Source organism: Panthera tigris, chromosome B3, assembly GCF_018350195.1.
Source record: "Panthera tigris isolate Pti1 chromosome B3, P.tigris_Pti1_mat1.1, whole genome shotgun sequence".
Classification (NCBI taxonomy): Eukaryota; Metazoa; Chordata; class Mammalia; order Carnivora; family Felidae; genus Panthera; species Panthera tigris.
Window position 1 is genome coordinate 36,638,576 of NC_056665.1, and position 18,488 is coordinate 36,657,063.

The window sequence follows — 18,488 nt, forward strand, 5'->3', positions numbered from 1 at the left end:
GGGGCAGAGGAGAGAAAGAGAGAGAGAGAGACAAGGAGAGAGAGAATCTTAAGCAGGCTTCACCCTTAGCACAGAGCCCCACACAGGAATCAATTCCACAACCCTGGGTTCATGACCTGAGCTGAAACCAAGAGTCAGATGCTCAACCAACTGAGCCACTCAGGTGCCCCATTTTCCTAGAGCTTTTTTTTTCTTTTTTTCTTTTTAGTTTATTTATTTATTTTGAAAGAGAGAGAGAGTAGGGGAGGGGCAGAGAGAGAGGGAGAGAGAAAACCCTAAGCAAGCTCTATGTTGTCAGCTAGCAGCCTGACATGGGCTTGATCTCACAACTATGAGATCATGACCTGAGCCAGAATCAAGAGTTGGATGCTTAACCAACTGAGCCACCTGGGCACCACATCTCCTGGAGTTTTTTTTTGTAGTACCTATGTTTGTATATCTCTTTTTTAACCAAGAGCTGGAATCATACTATACACATTGTTCTATAATTCTCCTCTGAAAATATGTTATCATTAATTATCATTATTAATTATTATTATTGAAATGTATTATTATTATTAATTATTATTTATTGAAATGTATACTTCTAGGGAGGTACCATTATCCCCATTTTACGGATTAAGAAATTGAGGATGACAGACATTAAACAAATTATGTTCTAGAGCAATTGTAATCAAGTCTTATAGAATTCAAACTCATGCACTTAATCTATGTCTATTAATCTAAGTAAATCCCCACTTAGAATACTGTTTTAAAGTTAATTGTTCAATTTATTAAAGTTACAAACGTAAAATCCCAGTTCAATTTACAATGTAAATCATTCTCTTATTTTCCTTATAAATGCAGAAAATTTTAATAATTATTAATAAGGAGCTTGTATGAATTTTGGTTCCTCTTATAAATGTAATTAAATGCTTTAATTATTTCAATTTAAATTTTGAAATTTAATATAGTCAGTTTCCTTTTTAAGTATTTCAATATCTGACTTACAGAGAAACCTCTCCAAAGTATCTATTTGCAAATTCAATCAATTAAATATAAATATGATGAGTCAAAATGCCTTTAATTTTTCCCATACTGCTTATAAAATAAATGAGATTTAAACATTAAATGACAAGCTTAAACCAATTATTCAATTACACATTATAAGTTAGAATTGCAAACCTAGCATGCTAAATTCTATCAAACAGTACAAACTCCTAAAGTGCCGGACAGAAATAAATTCATTAAGGCATAAATATTAACACGGCTTGTTTGATTTACCTCTTCATCTTTATAGTTAATTCTAAATACCCTTGAATCAAAACATATTTATCTAGCTCCAGTTCATGTAATGGGATAGCGGCCTGTAGTAGATTAACTCTCTTGCCAATAACAATTATAAATCCTGGACAAAATATAAAAAACAACTATGTGAAGGCACAGGAGAGCAACCCAAAGTAGGGAGAGATGGGAAGGATATTATCCTTGAAAAAGGGAAGCTCCTGTGTGATGTACACATTGAATCAGATTTTCCCCAGAAGACAGTTCCAGTTCTGGAAGTGATCTAGACACAATGGAAATTGAAGGATGGGGAGTCCCAGAAAGAAAAAAAAAAGCCACAAAAGAAAAAGATCTGAATTTTTCATGTAAATTTCCCTTAAATCCTTGACTGATTCCTAAGGTACGTATGCATGTAACAAAGCTCCAAGAAATCCAGCAAAAAGAAGGAGGTCAGGGTCACTTGGTGGCTCAGTCAGTTGAGTGTCCATCTTTGGCTCAGATCATGATCTCATGGTTCCTGGGTTCTAGCCCCACATGGGGTTTTGCTCTGACAGCATGGAGCCTGGTTCAGATTCTCTGTCTCCCTCTCTTCCCTTCCTCCACTCTCTCTCTCTCTCTTTCTCTCTCTGTCTGTTTCTCTCTCTCTCTCTCTAAAATAAATAAACATTAGAAAAAAAAAAAGGAGGCTAAGGAACTTAGCTGAGATTTTAGCAGTTGCCTAGGACTCAGGAGTTTAAGTTTGGCATTGAAGTCCAACCAAAAGAGAGAAATTTGGTAAATGGCTTGGGCTTTCCACCGACAAAACAGAAGAGCCACACTTTATGAGTAAAGACCACATCTGAGGACCACAGGCCAAACTGAATATAGCTACCCTAACAAGGGCCAAAACGAATCCCCCAAGAATCAAGGTAATTTGCCAGTAATTTAACTGCTGCCATAGCAGAATATAATACTCTTTACAAGAAGATCACTCAACCCAGAGTTTCTACAGCATATTATTCACAATGCCCAATATGCAATAAGAAAATTATTAAACATGTGAAGAAGCAAAAAATGTGACCTGGAATTAAGAGGTAGTAGCAGCAGACCCACAGGTGACTTGTATGTTGGAATTGGCTGACAAAGACCTTGAAATTGGTACAATAAATATGATAGAGAACCTATAAGAAAACATGGGCACATGGGTGAACAGATAGGGAATTTCAATGGAGAAATGAGAAAAATTTTTTTTAAAGAATCAGAAATTCTAGGATTCTAGAAATTCTAGATGCATAACCCAAATGTAATCATGAGAAAATACCAAAGTATCCTTCAGTAATGACAAGACAACTCTCAGTTCAAGACATTCTCAGATGAAGGAAGACTACAAGAAGTTGTTACCAGAAGATTGACCCTAACATAGTAGATAAAGAAAGTTCTAGGGGTGCCTTTTTGGCTCAGTCGGTTAGGCAACAAACTCTTGGTTTAGGCTCAGGTCATGATCTCACGGTTTGTGAGTTTGAGCCCCACATTGACCTTGTGCTGACAACTAAGAGCCTATTTGGGATTCTCTCTCTCTCCCTTTCTCTCTGCCCCTCTCCTGTTCTCTCTCTCTCTCTCTCTCTCTCTCTTTCTTTCAAAATAAATAAACTTAAAAAAAAAAAGAAAGTTCTTCAATAGGAAGGAAATGATAAAAGGAGCAAATTTGAAAAATCAGCAATGAAAAAAGAATAACAAAAAAAAATTAAAATGTTGATAAAGTTATGTTTGATGGTTGAAGCAAAAATTAAAATGCTGTGTGGTATGGTTCTTAATGCCTATGAATAAATATTTAAGACTATGATATGGAAGAGGATAGAGAGATCTAAATCCTTCTACACGTCACTCAAAATCGTAAAATCTTGAGACCAATTGTCTTAGTCTGCTTGGGCTGCTATAACAAAATACCACAGACTATGTTTAAACAACAGAAATTTATTTTCTCACAGTTCTGGAGACTAGGCGACCAAGATCAGGGTTCCAGTTGATTCAGTTCCTGGTAAAAGCTCTCTCCCTGGCTTGTAGATGGCCACTCCCTTGCTGTAAGCTCACATAATTCTTCTTTGTGCTCCCACAGAAAAGCAGAGGGAGATCTTTTTTCCTCTTCTTATAGGACCACCAGTCCTACCCAATTAGGGCTGAACCCCATGACCTCATTTAACTTTGATTACCTCCTCTAGACCCTATCTCCAAATATAGTCATATTGGGGGAGTAGGGCTTCCACATATGAATTTGGGGGGAACACAATTCAGCCCACTAGTGAATGGTGATAAGTTATACATGTATAACATAATACCTAGAGCAACCACTGAAAAATATATGACAGAGAAACCTTCAAAAACACTATAGATACAAAGAAGACATACAAATATCCAAAAGTATATGAAAAGATGACTAACATCACTAATGATGAGGGAAATGAAAATCAAAATAACAAAGAGATATCCCTTCACCTCTATTGGAATGGCTACTATTGGGGCGCCTGGGTGGCTCAGTCAGTTAAGCATCCAACTCTTGATTTCAGCTCAGGTCATGATCTCATGGTTCGTGAGTTTGAGCCCCACAAGGGGCTCTGCACTGACAACATGGAGCCTGCTTGGGATTCTCTCTCCCTTTTTCTCTGCCCCTCCCCTGCTCTCATTCACTCTCTCTCTCTCAAAATAAATAAATAAACTTAAAAACAAACCAGAAAACGGGGTGCCTGGGTGGCTCAGTCAGTTAAGTGTCTGACTCTTGATCTCAGCTCAGGTCATGATCTCACAATTCGTGGGTTCGAGTCCCGCATTGGGCTCTGCACTGACAGCGTGGGGCCTGCTTGGGATTCTCCCTTTCCCTCTCTCTGCCCCTCCCCCACTCACTCTTTCTCTCAAAAATAAATAAATATTTTTTTAAAAATTTTTAATAGAAAAAAAAATTTTTAATAGAAAGAAATCCTGCTGTATGTGACAATGTAAACAAATTTGGAGAACACTATGCTAAGTGAAATAAGCCAGTCACAGAAGGACAAACGCTGCCTGATTCCACTCATCTGAAGAAACTAAAATAAACTCATAGGGACAGAAAGCTGAATGGTGGTTGCCAGGAACAGGAAGGAGGGGAATAAAGAGCTCTTATTCAACAGACCTGAAGTTTCAGTGAAGCAAGATGAATCAGTTCTAGAGATCTGCTATATAATATCATGCCTATAACAATACTGTGTTATATTCTTAAAAATTCGTTAAGAGAGTAGATCTCACGTTAAATGTTCTCACCATGGGGCGCTTGGGTGGCTAAGCTGGTTAACCATCTGACTCTTGATTTCAGCTCAGGTCATGATCTCACGGTTTGTGAGTTTGAGCCCCGCATCAGGCTCTGTGCACTGACAGCTAGGAGCCTGCTTGGGATTCTCTCCCTCCCTCTCTCTCTGCTCCTCCCCTGCTTGTGCGCTCTCTCTCTCTCTCTCTCTCAAAATAAATAAATAAACTTAAAAAAATAAAGTGTTTTTTAAAAAAATGTTCTCACACAATAAAACAAACAGAAAGTCATTCCATCAACAACAACAACAAAGCAATGGTAAGAAGGTTGTACTGAGAAGCGTGGATTTTTAACAATAAATGAATCTAGTACTCTGGGAAAGAAAAAACCCAGTATAGGTTAAGTCACATAAAGTTCTAATGTTCAAGGAAAAGCCTGAGAGACAGCACCTTGGCAAGGTTCCAGGATCCAAAATCAACACACAAAAGTCCATCACATTTTAATATACTAGCAACAAACATGTGCAAAACAGGGGCGCCTGGGTGGCTTGGTCAGTTAAGCGTCCGACTTCGGCTCAGGTCATGATCTCACGGTCCGTGAGTTCGAGCCCTGCGTCGGGCTCTGTGCTGACAGCTCAGAGCCTGGAGCCTGTTTCAGATTCTGTGTCTCCCTCTCTCTCTGCTCCTCCCCTGTTCATGCTCTGTCTCTCTCTGTCTCAAAAATAAATAAACGTTAAAAAAAAAAAAAAAACATGTGCAAAACAAAATTTAAAACACAAGGCCACTTATAATCCCCGCAAAACAAGTGGAATACCTAGATCTGAATCTAACACAATGTGTACACGATCTGTAGCTGGTTATTGCATCTGAATCTAACACAACGTGTACACGATCTGAAGCTGGGCTTCAGTTGGTGCCATTATTGATGATTTTCACTTTGATTGTTTGATTAAAGTGTTGTCTCTCAGGCTTTTCAACCACAAAGGTACTTCTTTAAAATTTTTTTTAAAAATTGTATATGGTAAAATGTGTTTTTGGGTGCGCAGTCCGGTGAGTTTTGACAAACATGTGGAGTCATGTAACCACCACCAGGGCCAGATACAGAACAATTCTGTCCCTCCAGAAAATACTGCTTTACGCTGCCCCTTTTCGGTCAAGTCTACCCTCTACTCCTAACACCTACCAATCACTGACCTGTCCTCCATCCTGTAGTTTTGCCCTTTCCATAATGTCATATAAGTGGAATTTTGCAGTATGTATAATAGCTAAGGTTATTCTATTGCCCTTTGCAACTCATATTCACGGGGAAGTAATATTAAACTATATAATATCCTGTTCTTCATCATACTTGCTATTTATTTATTCACCTGTTTATAGCAGTATGAACTCATGGTTTCCTGACTGATTAGATGGTCATAATCCATTGCGATCATTATGTGTTTTGAGGCTCGAATTGTCCCTGATTTGACTAATGAGAGTCCTTCAAGCTGGTATCTATGTCCCCTGACATATCCCCAACATTTTTGAGTACTTCCTGGCTTTCCAGCATAAGATAGCTCAGGCTCACCTGTGCTCATCCCTGTGGGGATGTGCCTCGTTACAGGTCCTTTCAGTAGACAGAGCAAGAGAACAGGCACATGTGTGTGCATGTACGTATGTATGTATATGGTATAAACATAAGCTTGTGTTTCCACCCATATTTATTTCTATCTGTATCTATTCATAGCCAGAAGCTCATACCAATACCTTGAATTCCAGTCTGACATCACAGCATTCAAATTGTATCCTTTTCCATATTTGTAACTCTTTTCTGACAGTGAGAAGCATGGCTCCATCATCCCTAATATGTTTAGTTATTTGGTGTATAACCAATTTCACATCACTGCCACCAACCCCTCACTCATGCAAAATTCCCATCTGGGCTTCAGCTTCTCACATTGGATGAGCCCACTGCATAAGCACTCGTCCTTACCCTGCTTGGGATCCGACATCCAATACCAGGCTGGCCTTCTAGATGGATGCCTTTCTTTCTCCTGGGAGGGTTCTGACACCCCACTCGGGGCCTCCTGAGCGCCCCCATCCTGCTCAGTATCTGACACCCCCCGATAGCCCTTGTCTCTATGGGGATCTCCTCTTCACCTTGCTTGGGCTTTGAGTCTCCAGCATGGGCCACCCCGACTTGTGAATGCACTTCCTATGCCAGTCTGCCCCTCCCCTGCCACATGACTATCCTTCTCACACTGTGCTGGGCATCTCTGTTATGCAATACCCTTCTTATGGTGTTTTTTTTTGTTTTTGTTTTTTTTTTTTAAGTTTATTTTGAGAGAGAGAGAGAGCAAGCAGGGCTTCGAAGGGCATAGAGAGAGGGAGAGAGGGAATCCCAAGCAGGCTCCCCACTGTCAGCACAGAGCCCAATGTGGGGCTTGAACTCACGAACCATGAGATCCTGACCTGTGCTGAAATCAAGAGTCGGATGCTTAACCCACTGAGCCACCCAGGAGCCTCTCTTCTGGTGTTCTGGCTCCTGTACTCTGCCTTGGGCCACCCGCCCACATGGATGCCCTCCTCATCCTGGCAGACAGAGAGATTCAGACAGACCACCTTGGTCGAGTTGAAGCTGGTCTATGTCCACCCCTTAGAGCAATGACCATCCATGAGTCTCAGCGGGAGGGCCTGGGTTTTACCTTGGTGGATTTTAAATTCCCATATTTGTCTCCTTTGGCGAGATTGCCAAAATCTCTGCTTAGCTTTTTAGCCCCTTAGCAACTGCCTGTTAATTTTCTTGGCGTCTCATGAGTTCAATTTAGGTGTCAACAAATGTCTGGAGATGGGATTATAAATACAATCTCAGGCTCGCTTCTTTGTATTTCCCTTTTTTCTGGGGTCTTCACGCCTCAAATCCTGGCTACCTTACGATAGCCCTGTACTCCCACTTTTGCCTCCACAACCTGCTAAGTTTGCTGCAGGTGCTACGCTGCTGCTTTGCAGTCTCTATCGCCAGAACCGCGAACTGGCAACGCACCTCGAGGGGGAACGTTACTAAAAGTGTAGGTCCCAGTCGCTGCGCTTCTCCCGGCTTTAGGATGTTGTTCCTCCAGGCGCCAGCGGGCTTGCTTACCCTCCAATGCAGTCACAAAGCAGCTTTTTAATAAAGAAATAATTAATTAATTAATAACGTTTATTTATTTACTTTCAGAGAGGGAGAGACAGAACGCGTGCCCGCATGCACGCATTGGAGAGCCGCAGAGAGAAGCCTAAGCAGGCTCCGTGCTGTGGGGGCGGTGGGGGAGGGGGGCTCAATCTCATGAGATGTGGGATCATGACCCGAGCCAAAATCAGGAGTCACCCAGGCGCCCCCAAAAGCAGCTTTTTTTAAAAATGTGGTTTTCGTAGCGCTTCTCAGCAGAATAAATCTGATACCAGCTACTCTGTCCTAGCTGGAAGCAGACGTCTACCTTTGGTTTTGTGTTTTCGCTTTTTGTTTCATGTTCCTTCGAGTTGGTAAGTCGCTAGTGTCCCGTGTCATTTCAGGGGAAAGGACGGGAGCGTGTGTAGACTGCCAGCCACCCTTCTAGAGTAATTCCCTCTTTAGGTGCTGGAGGAAAGTAGATGTATTCTGTTCCTCTCTAGAAAGAACATGAAACCAGCCATCCTATCAGATTCGGGTTCTCTGTACCCTGAAGGGCTCAGATGTGAGTGGAAAATGTTGTTCTCAGTACAGAGCCCATTTCTTCCTTTCATCGAGGCTGTATTATAAAATGTAGAAATTCCAAGCTGGAGTTAAAAAAATTAGAGCATATTTTAAATGTTTGTGCATAACGAACATGACCTTTTTCAAAATACAAAACATGTGATTCTTTACAGTTTGTTATTTATTAGATACCCAGAAGGCTATTAATTAACAATGCTCTATCAGCGCTGGTATCCAGTAAAGGGCCACAAATTCAAAATCTTAAGAAAAACAACCCCCCCCCCATTCTTGTCAGTGTACCTTGTAAGTAGAGATATCATCACATTGTGATATAACATCCACGTTGTAAATGTGAGTGCTGTTCTGTGAAATGTGAATCCCTGGCGACGACAGGCTCTAACGGGAGGAACTGTACCAGAGAAACGCAAATTAAACAGAAAGGTCTAACTGAGGCCTTGCCCCTAGGCATAAACTCTGAAAGAAAAGGATGAAGGTATAAAAAAAATTGCCAGCTTTAAGAGTGTTTTAGTAGGGGCGCCTGGGTGGCTCAGTCCGTTAAGAGTCCCACTTTGGCGCAGGTCATGATCTCGTGGGCCATGAGTTCGAGCCCCGCGTCGGGCTCTGTGCTGACAGCTCGGAGCCTGGAGCCTGCTTTGGATTCCGTGTCTCCTTCTCTCTCTGGCCCTCCCCCCCTCTTTTCCTCTCTCTCTCTCTCAAAAATAAAATTGAAAAAATAATAAAAAAATAAAAGTCTTTTACCAGACTTGTCTTCACACCAGAATGCAAGAAGGTGGTTATGCACTAACTTCTATGTCTCATTTTGAGCCACCCCAATTGTTGCAAGACAGTGCAGCCTGGCAGGCAGGGTATGGACTCTGGGCAGGACCAAGGTCTAAATCTCAGCTCTACCCCCCATGCACTAACTGTGCGACCCCCAGCAGTTTCACCAATAGGGGGTTTGTTTCGCCAAAAGAAACAAGAAACTGATAACCATCTTGCAGGGTTGGAAGAACGAGATAAGACAATGGTACGTGAAAGCACTTGGAGAATTAGTGACTAATTTTAGTGACTATTTTCAAAGATGGTTTAAGATTTCAATGATTGCTAAGACATTGAACACCCTGTCTGCATTATCTGCTCCACATAGAGGGTACTCTCATTTTCTACAATGGCTGGCAAAAATTTAATTCAGTAGTCCATTTGGGTGAGAATGGCTGTACATAATACACATGTGTAAATAGTTTTCAGGAGCACGAAATGATAAAGATCTAGAAGACTCTAGCATTATCCTGGTTGGATCTCTTCATTTGGTAGATGAGGAAACCGAGGTCCAGGAGGTGAAGGGCCTTGCCCTTAGGTATCTTCCTTCATTACTGGCAGAGCCAGACTGGCATACGGTGGGAGGGGGAGGGCAGACCCCTGACCCCCCTCTCTTCCCACTGTGTCCACACGGATCCTGGTTTACTTGGAGGCCTAGGGTCCCACAGGCACTTTCTCTCTTCTGCCTTATTCTAATGGCCAAAGCAAGTCACACGGCCAGCCCAGATTCAAGGCTGGGGAAGTGGGGTCCATCTCTCGACAGGAGGAGCGGCAAAGTCACGTTGCAGCAGGCGTGGATACACAACAGGGTAAAAAACTAAGAATAGCACAAGGGGCAAATATCTTCCAAGGCCCTGATCTTCGCTCTGTCCAAAAGTAGCCATGAGTCTCACACATATGTTTTTAAGTGTAAGAATTATGCATGTCTTCGGACTTTGTAGGCATCTGTGAACTGTGGAGAAGGCTTCCGGGGGCAGGGGAAGGGGGCAATTCTATACCTGAGTGCCCACTGCAGCCCCATGCAGGGGGCTGAGGCCAGTGTGAGGCAACAATCTGCAGCACTTAGTGATCTGGCCCTGCGGGCTCACAAGCAAGGTAAGATACCCTTGGGGACGGTCACAAGAGTAAACGGCAGTGGACAAGAAGCAACTCAGTGTGGTCACAAGGGGTGAGAGTAGCTTGCTGGCAGCAGGACAGCAAAGCTTCCTTGAAAGACTTGAAATTTATACCAGGCAGGGAAAGGCAGCTAGGACTTAACTTGCCAGATAGAGGGAGGGGAACATAGAGGGGATATAGAGGGAGGGGAGCATAGAGATAGAGGGGAGATAGAAAGTGCAACATCAAGGGCAAGCCTGGGCTACTGGGGGAAGGTGGATGGCATTCAAGATGGGAAGACGGGGTTAAGCCAGGTAACAGAAACCTTCCATCCAGGATGGCTGGAAGGATGCTGCACCTACAGGAGCATCAGTCTGTGAGGCGGGGACGTGGAAGAGGAGGACAGATCTGGTAGTGTCTGTGAGGCAGGGCTGGAACAACTTCTGGAACAGAGCAGAGAGAAACTGCATCAGCCCAGGTGCTGGTGCATTAAGGTCTGGCTGGTGGAAACCTAAGAGGAAAATAACTAAGGCGGGCTTGGCGGGAGAATTTGGGACATTTATGTCCCTTGCATCCAGATACCCTGGGTAAACTGCATTATAAGGTAATTTAGTGTTTAATGACTTTGAATGTGTATGTATAAAATTGGAGGCTCTTCCCCCCCCCCCCCACTGTTATGTCCACTCTTTTACCCTAAATACAAAAATATTAGTCACGTGGTTGGTTAACAGAATTTTTTGGCTTATTTTTTTTCATCCCTGAAAAAATTTCTAGTGCAAAAGCAAATCAAATGTATATAATTAGGAAAAAGTTTTGTATTTGACACTGTTCATTTGTAGCACTTAAAACCAGTTCTGTTTAGACTCAGTATTTCAGTATTTATACTCTAGGCCTGTACTGTCCAACTTATATGTGTATGAAATGTGGTCAGTCCAAATTGAAATGTGCGAGAAGTGCAAATTATATACCGATTTCAAAGGCAGTACAATAAAACAATGTAAAATGTCTTTTTAATAATTTTTATATCGATTACTTAGTGAAATTATAATGTTTTGAATGTATTGGGTTAAGTAAAATATATTGTTAAAGTGAATTTTGCCTACTTCTTTTTACTTTTTTTTTTAACATGACTATTAAAAAAAGTAAAATTATACATGGGTTTACATTTGTGGCTCACATTATATTTCCATTGGGCAGTGCTATTTAAAAAGTTCCATTTGTCTGGAAATGTTATGTTATAGTGGCCCATACTGCAGTTAATGACGTTAACAGGTGGAAAGGGTTTGCATGCTCAGTGAAATGAGAAGTTGTCTGTACATTTCTCTTTTCTTCCATGCTGAATCTGTGATTTAGTGATAAATCATACAAATATCTTGAAGCACATGCTGTATTACATACTTTCAAGGGCAGCCATTTCTGTGATTATGATTTCTTTTCCCATAGGGGAGGGAATACGAAAGAGATTTGCCATGAAAATTTCCATTCGTTAACAAGTTTTAATAATAAGTATTTTAGATTATCACCAAAGCGTGATAATGTGCCTCCCTAATTTTAACACCAGTTTGCAAAATCTACATGCAGCCAGCAGTAGACCCTTACTGAACAGGTGTGAGGTTTTGTTGTTGCTGCTATTGTTTAATTAGGTCTCTTAAGTGTCTTTTTTGGTTTATTTTTGAGACAGAGAGTGAGCTGGGGGGTGGGGGGGGGGCAGAGAGAGGGGAACAGAGGGTCCCTGAGCCCAAGTCAGATGCTCAACAGGCTGAGCCCCCCAGGTGCTCCTCGGTTGTTTTGTTTTGTTTTGTTTTGTTTTGTTTGTAAAGTTTATTTATTTATTTTGAGAGAGACAGGGGCAGCGTGAGTCAGGGAGGAACACAGAGAAAGGTAGAAAATCCCAAGCAGGCTCTGCACTGACAGCACGGAGCCTGATGCCGGGCTCTACCCCACAAACCGTGAGATCATGATCAGAGCCAAAACCAAGAGTTGGAGGCTCAACCAACTGAGTGCCCCCAGGGGCTCCCCAGGCGCCCCTCCTCAGTGTCTTTTAATCTACAGCAGTCCCTTTGGTGTTGTTGCTTCTTTCCTTTTTTTTTTTTTTTTTAATGGCCTTAACTTTTTGAAGATTTTAGGTGAACTGTCTTAGAGAATAGTCCCACTATCTGCTGAATTCCTGGAAAATGAAGATCAGGTCTAGAGAAGGCTGATTACATTCAGGCCACACATTTTAGTAAGAATAATAGCTGATGTTGTATACTTACTACTGCGTCATATTCGGAAGCACAGAGGTCAAGTTTTTCTACCATTCATGATGTTTAAACTGACCTCATGTTTAAAGTAGTAAATGCCAGATTTCTCCACTGCAAAGGTGTATGTTTCCATTTGTAATTAAAAGTAATCTGGGAGATGCCACCATGTGAATATTCAGTTTCCTAATAGTTGTTCACTTAATGGTTCTAGCACCTATTACCGAACCCTTGCTTGAACCAATTATTTCGTTAGGAGTTGCAAAATGGTGATTTCTAAATTCTCTAATTCCTTTTACGTCTATTAGCTGGACTCTTCTATAAAGAATCACTGTTTTCTCTCTTTCTCTCCCTTTCTATTGCCATGAATTCATGGATTGTTATTTATGCCATATTTTACAATCAAGTGTAGTCCTTACTCATTTTGATGCTCAATCTGTCCCCAATTTGGCCAGTGTCCTTTAGACAGGCCACATCCCTGTTTAAGCACTTCCTTGCTTAATATCCCAGGCTCACTTTGTCCTTTCTCCACCACAGATCAGGTTTCTTTTAGTGAAGAAACATAGAAGCCAAGATCCGGACATTAGGTATGCTCAGGGCACAAGGCCTCTCAATGAACAGTTGTTTTAAATTGAGATGTAATTCACATACCATAAAGTTACCCCTTAAAAAGTGAATAATTCAAAATGCATATCGAAACCACAATGAGTGCTCCCTTCAGCAGCACACATACTAAAACTGGAACAATACAGAGCAGATTGGTATGGCCCCTGCACAAAGATGACACACAAATTTGTGAACTGTAAAAAAAAAAAAAATTCATGGCAAGATACCATTTTACATCTGTTAAGATGGCTATCATAAGAGGGGCACCTGGGTGGCTCAGTCGGTGACTGAGCTGGGTGACTTCAGTTCAGGTCATGATCTCTCCACTTGTGGGTTTGAGCCCCACATCGGGCTCTGTGCTGACAGCTCGGAGCTTGGAGTCTGCTTCCGATTCTGTGTCTCCCTCTCTCTGCCCCTCCCCAACTCATGCTCTGTCTCTCTCCTCTCTCTGTCAAAAATAAATAAACATTAAAAAAAAATTAAAAACAGAACCTCCATATGACCCAGCAATTCCAGTCTTAGGTATATACTCCTAAGTATTGAAAGCAGGGTGTTGCGGGGGGGGGGGGGGGGGAAGGCATTTAAACAACCATGTTCATCATAGCATTATTCACAAGACCCAGAGAATGGAAGAAACCTAAGTGTTTGTCAACAGATGAAGGGATAAACATAATATTATCTTGCCTTGAAAAGGAAGGATATTCTGCCACATGCTCCAACATGGATGAAACGTGAGGACATCACGCTCAGTGAAATAAACCTGTCACAAAAAGATAAAGAGTACGAGTCCATTTACACCAGGACCCTCAAGAAGTCCAGCTCAGGACTGGGAGGGGAGAGAGCGGAGGGTTATTGTTTAATGGGACACGGAGTTTCGGTTTTTGCAAAACAGAAAGAGTTCCGGAAACGGATGCAGGTGATGGTTGCTCAGCGACAGGAACGTGCTTAACGCCACAGAACCCATACACCTGAGCGTTGTTGAAATGATACATTTTATTTTATGTATGTTTTGCCACAAGTTTTGCAAACTCAGCGATTTGTAGTGTGTTCACAGAGACATACAGCTGTCACCCCCTGTAGTTTTGGAACATTCTTATCACTGCCCAAAGAAACCCGGTATTAGCGATTACTAGCAATTACTGCCAGCAGTCACTCTCCAGTCCCCGTTTCTCCTCAGCACTGAATCTACTTTCTATCTCTATACATTTCCCTCTTCTGGACATTTTATACAAAGGATACAATAAAGCCTATAGCTTTTATGTCTGTCACACTGCATAGTATTTTCAAAGTTCATCCGTGTTGGCATGTGTCAGTATTTTGTTCCTTTTCAGGGCCAAACAGTATTCCATTGTATGGATATACCACATTTGTTTATTCATTAGTATAAGTCATTATATTAGTAAGTTGGTGGGTATTCGGCTTGTATATTAGTTAGTTGGTGGATATTTGGCTTGTTTCCATTTTTGGCTTGTAAGAAAAATGCTGCCATGAACATTAGTGTGTAAGTTTTTGTGTGAGCATATTGAGCATATATTTATATTTTTCTTGACTATACACCGAGGAGTGGAATTGCTGGGTTATATGGTCATTCTAGGCTTAACTTCTTTGAGAAAATATATTTTTTTTTAATTTTAAATAAACTCTGTATCCAGGATGGAGCTTGAACCTACAACCCTGAGATCAACTGAGATCAAGAGTCACATGCTTTACCAACTGAGCAAGCCAGGTGCCTATTTATTTATTTATTTATTTATTTATTTATTTATTTATTTATTTTTAAAGATTAAAAAATTAAAAAAATTTTTTTTTATCATTTGTTCATTTTTGAGAGACAGAGACAGAGCACGAGTGAGGGAGGGGCAGAGAGAGAGGGAGACACACAGTCTAAAGCAGGCTCCAGGCTCCAAGCTGTCAACACAGAGCCAGACACGGGGCTCGAACTCACAAACTGCGAGATCATGACCTGAGCCGAAGTCGGACGCTTAACCGACTGAGCCATCCAGGCGACCCTACAAATTTTTTTGAGTAATATGCTTAGCTTTTTGAGTAACTGCCAGATTGTTTTCCCCAGTGGCTGCCACATTTTACATTCCTACCAGTGTATGAGGGTTTTGAATAGTTTTTTGAGTAGTTTTATTAATGCCATTTTCTAATTTTTCTAAAGAGGATCTATAAATTGGCTTCACTCATACAGCTTGGTGCTTTGTTTTGCTTTGCCAATTTGTAATAAAATGAGCTAGAAATGCCTCATGTGTGAAAAAATGAGCTATTTTAATAAGAAAATATATAATTCAACTTCTGTTATCTCTAATCCAAATTCTTTTTTTATTCAACCCTAACGCCTGTGGCCTCCTGACTACTTGCGGACTCGACAGGTGAGTGTGAGGACAATCCTCGGACTTGGTACCTAGTGCCAGATAGACTGTTCAGCACAGCATCCCTCCAACCCCTTTTCCGCAATGCAGAGCAGCCAGGAACTACATTTCCCAGAATGCCCCCACTTGGAGGTTGGCGTTTGCATGAAAGGAATTCAGGGGAAATTTGGCAGGTAGAAGGGAAAGGGAACCTGTTATTCTCCAGAGGTGGTGACAGCCAGATGCTGAGCAGATGCGCGTCACCGAGGCTGTCCGGCAAGCTCTCGGGGAACCCCTGCTTCCGGCTGAGACCTCCAGCGTCCACCTGTGCCTTCGCAGCAGTTGTCCCAGCTCTGCTCCCTCCCTGCTCGTCCAACGACCGTGTAAACCCCTACTGCTGTGTTAAACCTGTAGACCCAGAAGACGTGAAGTGGCTTGTGTTGTCCTGAACAAACCCTGAATAGTACATATGGGGCAGAGGTACCATTTAACGTTTAATATATTTACAGTATAATGAGGGGGGATGTGGTGTGTCTAGAGACAGTGTTTTTGCACCAGTGGGAAATTTCTGTTTTGGAGGCAAACTGGAGTCAGCCTTGCTGGTCTTAATTTATCATGAGCACTAAAAAAAAAAAAAAAAAAAAAAAAAAAAAAAAAAAAAAAAAAAAGCGTAAAAAAAAAGAGTTGTTGAAAACTCATTGTAAGCTTTATTTAATGGTAGAATAATAATCCATCAAACAGATATCCTATGATATAACGAATCAGTCCCATACTGTTGGCATTTGGGTTATTATTTAAAATCATTTGGGCAATTATGAATAATCCTGAAAAGAGTGACTCTTATGATTATTTCCTTTAGAAAGATTCCAAAAAGTGTTATTTCTGGTTCGAAGAATATAAACATATTAACGATTATGAATACACATTGTTAGATTGATTTTCGGAAATATAGCAATTTACACTCCTACAAGTAGTGACCAAGAATTTGTCTTGCCTGCCTATGCCTGCCATCAAATACTAGAATGCAACAATAATGTTTGCTAATTGGATAGGTAAAATTTCAGGTTTAGTTTTTATTCACTTGTTGATTAGCCATTGTGTTCCTCCTCCTCTTCCTTCCCTTCCTAACTCCTATCCCTCCCTTCCCCCTCCTTCCTCCTTTCTCCTCCCCTACCCTCCCTTCTCTTCTCCTCTCTTTCATCCCTTCCCTTTTTTCTTTCTTTCCTTCCTTTTTTCTCTTTTCCTCCCTCCTTCATCCCTTCTATTCTTCCTTCCTTGCTAGAATTCACATGCTTTGCCTATAAATCTGTCAAACACTGTATTTTTGTAAATTCCCCCAACTTCCTGTTGTGTTTAATTTTGTTTGCATATAATTTTATTATGTATCTTAATATTTTTGTGTAGCAAAAATCTATTCCTTTAGAGTTCCTAACATTGCTTTCAATATTAGTTTATTTGCCATTCAGAAATAAAGGCTAACCTCTATTTTCTGTTATTTATGGCTTGATTTAAAATTATGGCTTGACTTTATACATTAATTACCTCTTTCACTTACCTGAACTTGGGGGCAGGGTGTATACTACAGAAGAAGGTCTAACTCAACTTCCTCCTGAAACACCTAGTTGCTTGAGCACCCTTTGGACAAATCCTACCTTTATGTAATTATATTTTTGGATTCTAAATGTGGTTCTTTTAAATAATTAACACATACATGTTGAAGAAAGTTCAAACACCTCAGAAATGCACTATGTGGAAAATGAAAGAATCCCACTCCTTAGAGTAACCACTGCTGATGATTTGGTGAATTTTTTTAAATGTAGCTTTTTAAATTGAGGTATAGATTATAAAAATAATATGGATAGATCTTAAATGTACAGTTTGATCAGTTTTGACACATACATATGCACATATAACCATCAGCCAATCAAACTATAAAACATTTCTGCACCCAAAAAGTTCTCTCCTGTCCCTTTCCAGTCAATCTTTATTTCTCCAAAACAATAACTATTTAATTTCAATTTCTTTGGTTTTGTTTTGACTCTTCTTAAACTAAATATAAATGGAATCATAAGTATAAATTGACGGTGTCTGGCTTCTTTCACTCAACATAATTCTTTTTTTTTTTTTTAATGTTTCCTTTTGAGAGAGAGAGCACAAGGGGGGTGGGGTGGGGCAGAGAGAGAGAGGGAGACACAGAATCCAAAGCAGGCTCCAGGCTCTGAGCTGTCAGCACAGATCCGGTCGCGGAACTCAAACTCATGAACCATGAGACCATGACCTGAGCTGAAGTCGATGCTTAACTGACTGAGCCACCCAGGTACCCCTCAACATAATTCTTTTGAGAGTCATTCACGTTATTCTGTGTATCAGCAGTTCTATTTATAGCTGAAGTTTTCCAATGCGTGGATAAATCACAATTTATTTATCCATTCACCTATTGATGGACACATGGGTTCTTTCAGTTGGGGGCTATGTCAAATTAATCTGCTTAAGAACATTCTAATAAAAGACTTTTTATGGGCACTTCGAGGAGTGGAATTATGGGGGCATAGGGTAGGTGTAACGTTGATGTTATAAGAAACTGACATACACTTTTCCAAAGTGGCTGTACCATTTAACCATCCACCCACAGTAGGGAACAGCTGATCCACATCCTTGCCAAAACTCGACCTTATCTTGTACGTGTGTGTGATCATACTTTTAATATATTTTGTTAAGGTTGTAGCACAGTCACAAAAGTTGCAGCTACCGTACAAAGAACATTTTCCTTTGCCAACGTGATGCTCCATGTTCCCCTAATTCTTTAGTGTGTATTTTACACAATCAAGGACATTCTTCTACATGACAATCAAAATTAGGGAGTTAATCTTGGTGCACTGCAGCGATCTAATCCTCAGACACTATTCAAGCTTTAACAATTGTCCTAATAATGTTCTTTCTAGTAAAAGAATCCTGTTCAAAAAGTATATGGTGCATTTAGTTGTCAAATTTCTTTAGTCTTCATTAAACGGGAACTTTTCTCAGGTTGCCTTCCCTAAAGATTTAAAGTTTCCAAGCCAATTATATTGTAGAATGGCCTCAAATTTGGGGGCCATTTGATGTTTCTTCATAATCGTATCCATGTTATACATCTTTGGCAAGATTATCATAGAAGGTACATGACTTTAA

The 18,488-nt window shown here is 40.8% G+C and overlaps 1 non-coding gene across 1 annotated transcript; it reads left to right on the top strand.

Annotated features, from left to right (window-relative positions):
• Window positions 1–13,068: 13,068 nt before the first annotated feature.
• On the top strand, window positions 13,069–13,175 carry LOC122239810. The gene has a single exon (XR_006219196.1). It is a non-coding gene; the product is annotated as a U6 spliceosomal RNA (small nuclear RNA).
• Window positions 13,176–18,488: the final 5,313 nt, after the last annotated feature.